At 42.1% G+C, this 10,085-nt stretch overlaps 1 long non-coding RNA gene across 1 annotated transcript in view; it reads left to right on the plus strand.

The window, feature by feature from the left end:
* Positions 1 to 8,160, plus strand: part of LOC148136489 (uncharacterized) — a 51,061-nt gene extending 42,901 nt beyond the window's left edge. The window contains exon 3 of the long non-coding RNA XR_015754423.1: positions 7,987 to 8,160. This is a non-coding gene — a long non-coding RNA (uncharacterized LOC148136489). The remainder of the gene's footprint in view (positions 1 to 7,986) is intronic.
* The last annotated feature ends 1,925 nt before the right edge of the window (positions 8,161 to 10,085 follow it).

A 10,085-nucleotide genomic window follows, 5' to 3' on the forward strand; every position in this document is an offset into this window, starting at 1 on the left:
CATACTCAATGCTCTGACCAATAAAGGAAAGCATACCGCCTTGACAATCCTAGCTACCTGTGACTCCACTTTCAAGGAACTGTGCATGTGCACTCCAAGGTCCCTTTGTTCTGCAACACTCCCCTTAACTGTGTTAGTCCTGCTTGGATTGCTTGACCAAAATGCAACACCTCACATTTGTCTAAATTAAACTCCATCTGCCACTCCTCAGCCCAATAACCCATTGATCAATTCTAATTTATAGCAAAGTCTCTTTCCTCTCTTCTTCCCTTGAAGCTTAAAATCTTCATCCCACACACTCTTCCTCCAATTCTCACTTTTCTGAAGCTAATCCCTGCTGTACCTCATCCTGAAGGGTCTGGTTCATGCTGATTTACATATCCACACTCAGGGGGATCTAATTGAAACAACAGAATACTGAATGGCCTGGACAAACTGGACATTGGGAAGATGTTTCCATTGGTAGGAGAGACAAGAACCTGAGGCACAGCCTTCGAGTAAAAGGAAGGCCTCTTAGAACAAAGATAAGGAGAAACGTGGAGCCACTCTCTGGCTGAATAGAAGACTGTGGAGCCCAAGTTTCTGAGTATATTTAACACTGAGATAGGTAGGTTCTTGAGTATCAAGGGGATTGAAGGTTATGGGGAGAAAGCGGGAGAATGGGGTTGAGAAATTTAACACGACTGTGTGGTCTCCCTGATGGGCTGAATGGCCTACTTTCTGCTCCTATGTCTTATAGTCTCTTGCTGTCCTGGACATAGAGTGTGAGAATTGGGGGCAGGACAAGACCGTTTGGTCTTTCGAGCCTGCACCAGCATTGAACAGATCATAAATGCATATGAATCTACTGACATCTAGGTGGATAGGCTGGGACCTTTTTCAATGGGACATCGGAGGTTGAGAACTGACCTTACTGAGGTTGATAAAATCATGAGGGATATAGATGATGTGAATGGCAGGTGTCTTTTCCCTTGGGATGGGGTTTCAAGATTAGGGAGCAAAGTTTGAAGCTGAGAGGGCAAAGATTTAAAAAAGGCATGAGGGACACTATTTTTCATTTTACACCGAGATTGGTTCATGTGTGGAATGAATGTCCAGTGGTGGATGCAGGTACAATTACAACATTTAAAAGACATTTGGATAAATACCTGAATAGGAAATATTCAACGGGATATGGGCCAAACACTGACAGGTGGGACTAGTTTAGTTTGAGAACACAGTCAGCATGGACTAGTTGGACTGAAGGGTCTGTTTCTGTGCTGAATGAGCTGAATTTCTGCTCACCTTATTTGCGACTGGAGAAACCTGTACAAGTTCATATTGTTTGGATCATGTCAGCGACACCAGATGGAAGGCATTGCAGAAGCATAATGTTAAACAAAGGTGAGTCAGCTTCTCGATTATTTTTCATTTGAGGGCTATATACCACTTCCAACAGACAGCTGGCCACTTATTTTAGTCTCTTAACATAAGCCATTCTCATTCAGGTCACTCCCACAATTTTGCTGCCTTTACAACTGTATTGGTCTGTGGACATATTGACCAAATTGGGTTGGTTTCTCCTTGCTGTCAGGGGCTTGGGTCATTAACATTACTCTGATACCTGGAATGACCCCTGGTTTAGGATGGCTCAGGCCGTTCATTGGACCCTTCATCTTAACAGTTAGGAAAGATTTACAATCAGGGGGTTTATTGGGGACTATCAGGAGGTGTTAGGGGCTCAGAGGGTATCCAGGAATAAAATCCCCATCCTCATCCCTATCAATGTCATACCTTCCTGAAATAGGGAAGGTATGCCAGACATAGGCTCGGGATTACGAGTAGAATCTGAGTTCTTTATTTTACAGCGTAGTTGCTTTAACCCTGTTTGTATATTCCTCAGCCTTAGTGGTCTTACACTGTTTATCATGTCTCTTTTTTTAATTCATTCACAGTCAGATATTCATATTCCCAGCTTTTTGGAGTTCCATCTGCTGGACATACCTCTATCCCCCAATCACGTGCAGAATTCCTTTAACTGGCTTTCCATTCTTAAGTTAGCAATGAATTAATGCAGCCATGCTTCACATGAAGCAATGACATAGGTCACTGACAATGTGTAAAGCAATAAAACCAATCGATCCTGCCAATGAATTCTGATTGTGTGATTCAGGGCTAATATTATTGGTTATTAAAAAAAACTAAAATAATCGTTACCTGTAAATCAGAAGTGGTAATTAAACAAGTGACTAAGACATTTTAAAAGTCATCAATATGAACTGGAAAATCATTTAGTCAAGATTCAATAATTAAAATGTAAAATGTACACAGTTTCCAAGACTGAAATCCATTATAACTATCTGGTTCTACTCCCTTAATTTAAATCCCAGGTTAGGTTCCTTAAGCGGCTCTGACCAATCATTGCTCATTGATAATGTTAAAGGCTGTGAAATGACTGCAGCTGCATTAAAAGCTCTTGTCTACTCACATGGTAAAAAAATTTCTAATGCACTGTTAATGGCCGAATCCAAAGACACAAATTTTAAGAATAGGATATTAATTTTTGTTACATGATTTATCACAACATAATGTTGAACTGAAACTTCAATTATCAAATAGTTCCTTAATCTTAAAAGAAATCATTTTGCAATACCAAAAAAAGAAAATCTATTTCAAAGTAGTCCTGGATCTTGAGCTCCAGGGAACGAAACACAAACATTCAATCACCAACAAGCAAATTTCAAACCAAATCACAAAGGATTAACCTTACTCCAAGCTATAGGGAATCAGCGTTGAGTCAGTTTCTCTCGCTCTCTTACTCTGTCCCTCTCCCCCCTCTCTCTCTCTCCCTCTCTCTCTGTCGCTGTCTCTCTCGTGTGTGTGCATTAACATTTTCAGCTTTCTACAAATCTCAGTTTTAAGCTTTTGTTTATCCCTTGCTTGTAAGGGTAATGAGACACTCACATTCCAGAACATTCCTGTTGGAGTGAAAGGAAAGGCTGGGAACTATAGAGAATGCTGGATGACGAAAGAAATTGCATGGGTTTTGGTTAAGAAAAAGAAGGAAGAATGTTCAGGAATAGACAAGATAGATCAAGTGAATCCTTATATAAAGACAGCCGGACTATACTTAGGAGGGAAATCAGGAGGGCAAAAAGGTGACAGGAGATAGCTCTGGCACATAGAGTTAAGGAGAATCCAAAGGGTTTTTACAAATACATTAAGGACAAAAGGGTAACTAGGGAGAGAATAGGGCCCCTCAAAGATCAGCAAGGCAGCCTTTGTGTCGAGCCGCAGGAGATAGGGGAGATACTAAACAAGTATTTTGCATCAGTTTTTATTGTGGAAAATGACATGGAAGATATAGAAATAGATGCTGACATCTTGAAAAATGTCCATATTACAGAGGAGGAAGTGCTGGATGTCTTGAAATGCATAAAGGTGAATATATCCCCAGGATCTGATCAGGTGTACCCCAGAACTCCACGAGAAGCTGGGGAAGTGATTTCTGGGCCCCTTGCTGAGATATTTGTATCATTGATAGTCACAGGTGAGGTACCAGAAGACTGGAGGTTGGCTCATGTGGTGCCACTGTTTCTGAAAGGAGGTAAGGACAAGCCAGAGAAGTATAGACCTGACGTTGGTGGTTGGCAAGTTGTTGGAGGGAATCCGGAGGGACAGGATGTACATGTATTTGGAAAGGCATAGACTGATTCGGGATAGTCAATATGGCTTTGTGCATGGCAAGTCATGTCTTACAAACTTGATTGAGTTGTATTTTGAAGAAATAATGAAGAGGATTTATGAGGGCAGAGCGGTGAACGTGATCTATATGGATTTAACTAATGTGTTCAACAAGGTTCCCCATGGGAGACTAGTTACCAAGGTTAGATCTCATGGATGCAGGGAGAACTAGCTATTTTGATACAGAACTGGCTCAATGGTGGTGGACAGAGGGTGGTGGTGGTGGTGGACGATTGTTTTTCAGACTGGAGGCCTGTGGCCAGTGCAGTGCCACAAGAATCGGTGTTGGGTCCACTACTTTTCATCATTTGTATAAATAATTTGGATGTGAGCTTAAGAGGTACAGTTAGTAAGTTTGTAGATGACACCAAAAATTGGAAGTGTAGTGGACAGCAAAGAAGGTGACCTCGGATGACAGCAGGATCTTGATCAGATGGGCCAATGGGCTGAGGAGTGGCAGATGGAGTTTAACTTAGATACACGAGAGGTGCTGCATTTTGGGAAAGCAAATCTTAGCCGGACTTATACACTTAAAGGTATGGTCCTATGGAGTGTTGATGCACAAAGAGACCTTGGAGTGCAGGTTTATAGCTCCTTGACAGTAGAGTCGCAGGTAGATAGGATAGTGAAGAGGGCATTTAATGTGCTTTCCTTTATTGGTCAGAGTATTGAGTACAGGAGTTGGGAGATCATGTTGCGGCTGTACAGAACATTGGTTAGACCACTTTTGGAATATTGCGTGCAATTCTGGCCTTCTTCCTATTGGAAGGATGTTGTGAAACCTAAAAGGGTTCAGAAAAGATGTACAAGGATGTTGCCAGGGTTGGAGGATTTGAGCTATAGAGTGGGGCGGTCTTCCCTGGAGTGTTAGAGGCTGAGGGGTGACCTTAGAGAAGTTTATAAAATCATGAGTATGGATAGGTTAAATAGTCATGGTCTTTTCCCTGGGATGGGGGAGTCCAGAACTAGAGGGCATAGATTTAGGTTGAGAGGAGGGTGGTGCATGTGTAGAATTGGCTGCCAGAGGAAGAGGTGGACGCTAGTACAATTGCAGCATTTAAACGGGATCTAGATGGGTATCTGAATAGGAAGGGGTTAGAGAGATATGGGCTGGTTGCTGGCAGATGGGATGCGATTGGGTTGGGATATCTGGTGGGCATAGATGAATTGGATGAAGGGCCTGTTTTCATTCTGTACATCTCTATGACTGTATAACAGTGAAAGTTAGGGAGTTGAGCCTCATAAATCCTGGCTATGACACAGCTGCTTAACCAAGTGTGCAAAATATATTACCTCTCAGCCGTTCCATTTGCAAATCGAACACTATTTTCAAGGCAAGTTGTTCATGTCTCTGCATTCGTCTATAACCCAGAGAAAATACTTTAATAGTTGCTCAATGTGTCCCATATGCCAGATTCATTAAAGTCTGGACATCCTGAAGCAAGCAATTATACTGACTGCAGATTTCTACTCACCAATTAAAACTAATGATGGGCACTCGAACGGATCGGGGGCATCTTGAAGCATGCAGTGGACCTCAGTGTGGGGCCAAGGCTTATCAAATAGGTTTTCAACTGTCATAACCCTGGGGCAAGCAAATTCTTTATTCTTAATTTTGTAAAGCAGCAAAATGCTCTCACCAGCATTACGTCCAGATATTTGGACCCTGTTGATCACTCTCACTAGTATCTTGTGGCTGAGTAACAGGATTTCTAACAGCATTTTTGTTCCTGGTCAACTTTTCTTTATTTTTGGGGGTGACAAAAGCAGCAATCGCCCTCTATATTTCATCTTTCAAACAATATCAACCAGGGACCTGGCAGGATTTGGGTATATCCTGCCTGACTCACCAACTGTTGGGGATGGAAATAACGTCCCATGCAAGGAAATAATTTGTTTATCAGGTAGCAGTACAGCTGCAAGGCCAACTGTCTCAGCTGAGCCTGGGAAACACAATCTTAGCCTGGGAAACATAAGCTTTAGCAAGCAGGCACTAAGATGAGATTCAAAATGGTTTCCAGGCTTTTAATATGTGACAAAATGGCTGATCCAAATCTAACAATTCTCTCACATCATCACAGGGAATAAAACAAAAGAAATGAAACAAAATTAGAAATAAATAGATGCTTGTGCTAAATGTTTGCTCATTAGGAAGTCAACCAGAAATAGGGATCTCACAGGTTTCTTATAGTGCTCTACTTGAGGAATTCTCTCTCCCTTACATCTCACTATTGGTATCCAGCTAAGATTTACAACAATATTTACATCAACAGAAATAAAACATCTGTTATCAAATAGACATACAGATATACAGCACTGATAAGAGTCATAGAGAAACAGACACTTTGGTCCAACTCGTTCATACCGACCAGATATCCTAACCCAATCCAGTCTCACCTTCCAGCACCTGATCCATATCCTTCCAAGCCCTTCCTATTCATATACCCATCTAGATGCCTTTTAAATGTTGCAACTGTACCAGCCTCCACCACTTTCTCTGGCAGCTTGTTCCATTCATGTACCATCCTCTGAGTGAAAAAGTCACCACTAAGGTCTCTTTTATATCTTTTCCCTCTCACCCTAAACCTATTCCCTCTAGTTCTGGACTCCCCAACCCCAGGGAAAAGATTTTGCGTTTCTACCCTATCCATGCCCCTCATGATTTAATAAACCTCTATAAGGTCACCTCTCAGCCTCCGACACTCCAGGTAAAACAGCCTTGGCCTATTCACCCTCTCCCTATAGCTCAAATCTTCCAACCCTAGCAACATCCTTATAAATCTTTTCTGAACCCTTTCAAGTTTCACAACATCTTTCCGATGGTAAGGAGACCAGAAGTGCATGTAATTTCCAACAGTGGCCTAACCAGTGTCCTGTACAGCTGCAACATGATCTCCCAACTCTTGTACTTAATACTCTGACCAAGAAAGGAAAGCATACTAAACACCTTCTTCACTATCCTATCTACCTGTGACTCAACTTTCAAGGAGCTATGAATCTGCACTCCAACATCTCTTTGTTCAGCAACACTCCCTAGTGTATTAGCCCTGCTAAGATTTGCTTTCTCAATATGCAGCACCTCACATTAATCTAAATTAAACACCACCTGCCACTCCTCAACCCATTGGCCCATCTGTTCAAGATCCTGTTGTAATCTGAGGTAACCTTCTTCGCTGTCCACTACACCTCCAATTTTGGTGTCATCTGCAAACTAATTAACTGTACCTCTTATGCTTACATCCAAATCATTTATGTAAATGATGAAAAGTGAGCCCAGCACTGATCTTTATGGCACTCCGTTGGTCATAGGCCTCCAGTCTGAAAAACAACCCTCCACCACCCTTCTCTGTCTTCTACCTTTGAGCCTGTTGTGTATCCAAATGGCGAGTTCTCCCTGTATTGCATGAGATCTGACTTTTGTAGACTTTTTCTCTCTCTCATACACATACTCACACATAGACGTCCATGGCAGTTAATGTGTATTTGCAGAATGATATTTGCAGATATTTTGCTCAAAAAATGCGCAATCTGCAGGCAGTCAATACATGTAATATTTTGTGAATTCCGTTTTAGAATTAGAACCAGTGTTGACTCACGATTGGGATACAGACAAACTCTGACCTCACACCTTTAATGCATTGTCTGAGCTGAGATGTCACCTTTTGCTATAAAACCTTAAGTTATCTCAAGAAGGTGACTTACAAGAAATTCTGGGATTTACATAGTAATGATACCTGCAACCAGTCTAAAAGATGAAAGACTTAACAATCCAGGTTTGTTCAATAGATCATTTCAGTGGCAGGACATTGTAATTTTTTGCTATAACTTTTGTGTCTTGTACTCCACAACCACCTGATGAATGAGCAGCACTCTGAAAGCTACTGGTTCCAAAGAAGCCTGTTGGGCAAAACCTGGTGTTGTGTGATTTTTAACCTTTTCCAGGTTAGGGTAGATTATCCCTAAATTATCCATAGTGCCGAGGGATGTGCAGGTTAGGATGGATTGGCCATGCTAAGTTCCTGATGAAGGGCTCGGTGTTGAAACATTGATTCTCCTGCTCCTCGGATGCTGCCTGGCCTGCTGTGCTTTTCCAGCAACACACACTCGACTTGAGGATCTAACATTTGATTTTAGGTTATTATTAGAAGCAACAAGTATGTGAAGATTTTTATTAACCACAAAATGGCTTTTCAATTTAAAAAATACAGCAAAATGACTGAGAATAGTTATTGAACCTTGTGAACTTGTACTGCTGTTTTGCAGAATTAAGCTGAAATCCAAAGAGGACAATGGAATTTTCGTAAAATGAATACTGACACATTAATTGACCATTCGACCTAACCTTGAACTGCTACAATGGCATGATGATTTGCGTAAATAAGATTTCTTTCCCAAGAAATATCATTGGATTAAATTTCTGTAAATCATGTCACCTTATTATATGTGATTGGTGTTTTCTTCTAATTAAGACAGTACTATCTCTTAAAAAAAACATTTAAATAATGTATAATTTTCGAATGTAAATGCACAACTTCACCATGGATCAGAGAAGCTTTAACCTCTGTGTTGCTGGACAGAATTGCGTCAAGGTGCCTTAATTCAATAAATCTGCTTTCGCTTTGGAATTAGAATCAGTCTGACTCACGATTGGGGTACAGACATTTTGCATCCCATTGATTCTTTTGACTGATCTCGAACCAAGAAGCCAGTCTTCAGGTGTCATAAATCTTCACACTCTGATCTCCAGCATCTGCAGACCTCACTTTCTCCATGCTAAATTACTGATAATGCCCAGGGATGTGCAGGTTACGTGCATTACTCAGGGTTAAATGTAGAGCAATGGGAGTGGGGGAATGGGTGTGGGTGGGTTACGCTTCAGAGTGTCGGTGTGGACTCGTTGGCTGAGTGACCTGCTTCGGCGGGGGATTCTCAGAAGGAAAGAGATTTTTGGAAAGTGTGTTCTCCTCCCTTTCTGCTGCAGGGCAGTGCAGGGGCCTTCTGTTGGCCTCGCCCCCGCATTTCACCCCTCTCCTCACTCCTTTAATGACGTCACAACCCTGCAGTGGCCCTGTCAGTTTCAGAGTGACACACCCTCCCTCTGGGCAACTCTGCACCCTGGGAGAGACAGAGAGATGGGAGGAGGGAAAAACCTTCACTTGTAGCAACTGGAGTGAATCCATGGAGGGAGCAGACTCTGCACACTCAGGTATTTTTCTTAATTACCCGGGCGAGGAGCGGCAGAAGAATAGAGATTGGGAAGGGGGAGGGGTAGATATCTTTTCTGTTTTTGTTGTTAAAATGTACCTAATTCCCACTAGTAAATGCAACAGGTACAAGAACAGCACATGCAATATTCCTCATTGCAGATTCAAGGCAGCTTTGCATTCTCTGTTCTTCCTCTGCCTTGGCTCCAGTGCATTGGGCTTCCTTCCCTCAATCCCATCCCCCCGCCATAGGCTCCAAGCTGAACCTCAAAAGTTCGATTTCTCCCTCCATTCTTTCCCGGTTGTCTGTTGTGGGATTTGTAAACTTTCTCAATCCTCCAATTGAGAATAAGAGTTGGGAAGTCATTTTGTAGCTATACCAGACAGAGTAGCTTGTCAGGGCTCTTGAAGGAAGAGTGATGTTATTAGAATTCATATAGCCTGGCTAATAAGGAATAGTGTTATGTTGTAACAGTAATGCTATTAGTAAATGAAGGGGATGATTAAATTTAAACTAAAATTTTTTAGTAAGAGTTTTTTTTTTATTCCAGATTACCAAAGGTACAATCTCTGGGACGAACCAACAGAGGCTTGAAAGTTGAGTTCATAAGATATTCCCTGGGCCGTCTCAAATCTGTACTTTATTAGGAGTTCTTCATTACCATTGCCAACAAAGTGTGGTCCATTGTCCGAGCTAATGCATGTAGGTATACTGATGCAGCGATTAATTTCCTTAAGCAAAATCTTCACCACAGTCTCAGCAGTAGTGTTAGGGGTAGATTAGATTAGATTCCCTACAGCGTTCCCTACTTCAGCCCAACAAGTCCACACCAACCCTCGGAAGAGCAACCCACCCAGACCCCTTTCCCTCTGACTAATGCACCTAACACAATGGGCCATTGAGTGTGGCCAATTCACCTGACCTGCACATCTTTGGACTGTGGGAGGAAACCTACGCAGACACGGGGAGAATGTGCAAACTCCACACAGAAAGTCACCCAAGGAATCGAACCTGGGACCCTGGTGCTGTGAGGCAGCAGTGCTAACCACTGAGCCACACGCCAGTAGGGTAGGCTTCAATCCATTTAGAAAAGACTTGAACAATAACCAAAAGATGATTATAGCGTTGACATTTCTGCAACTCAATGAAGTCCAGTT

This window comes from Chiloscyllium plagiosum, unplaced genomic scaffold (assembly GCF_037043375.1).
Source record: "Chiloscyllium plagiosum isolate Xiang-an unplaced genomic scaffold, Cpla_swu_hap1 HiC_scaffold_45, whole genome shotgun sequence".
NCBI lineage: Eukaryota > Metazoa > Chordata > Chondrichthyes > Orectolobiformes > Hemiscylliidae > Chiloscyllium > Chiloscyllium plagiosum.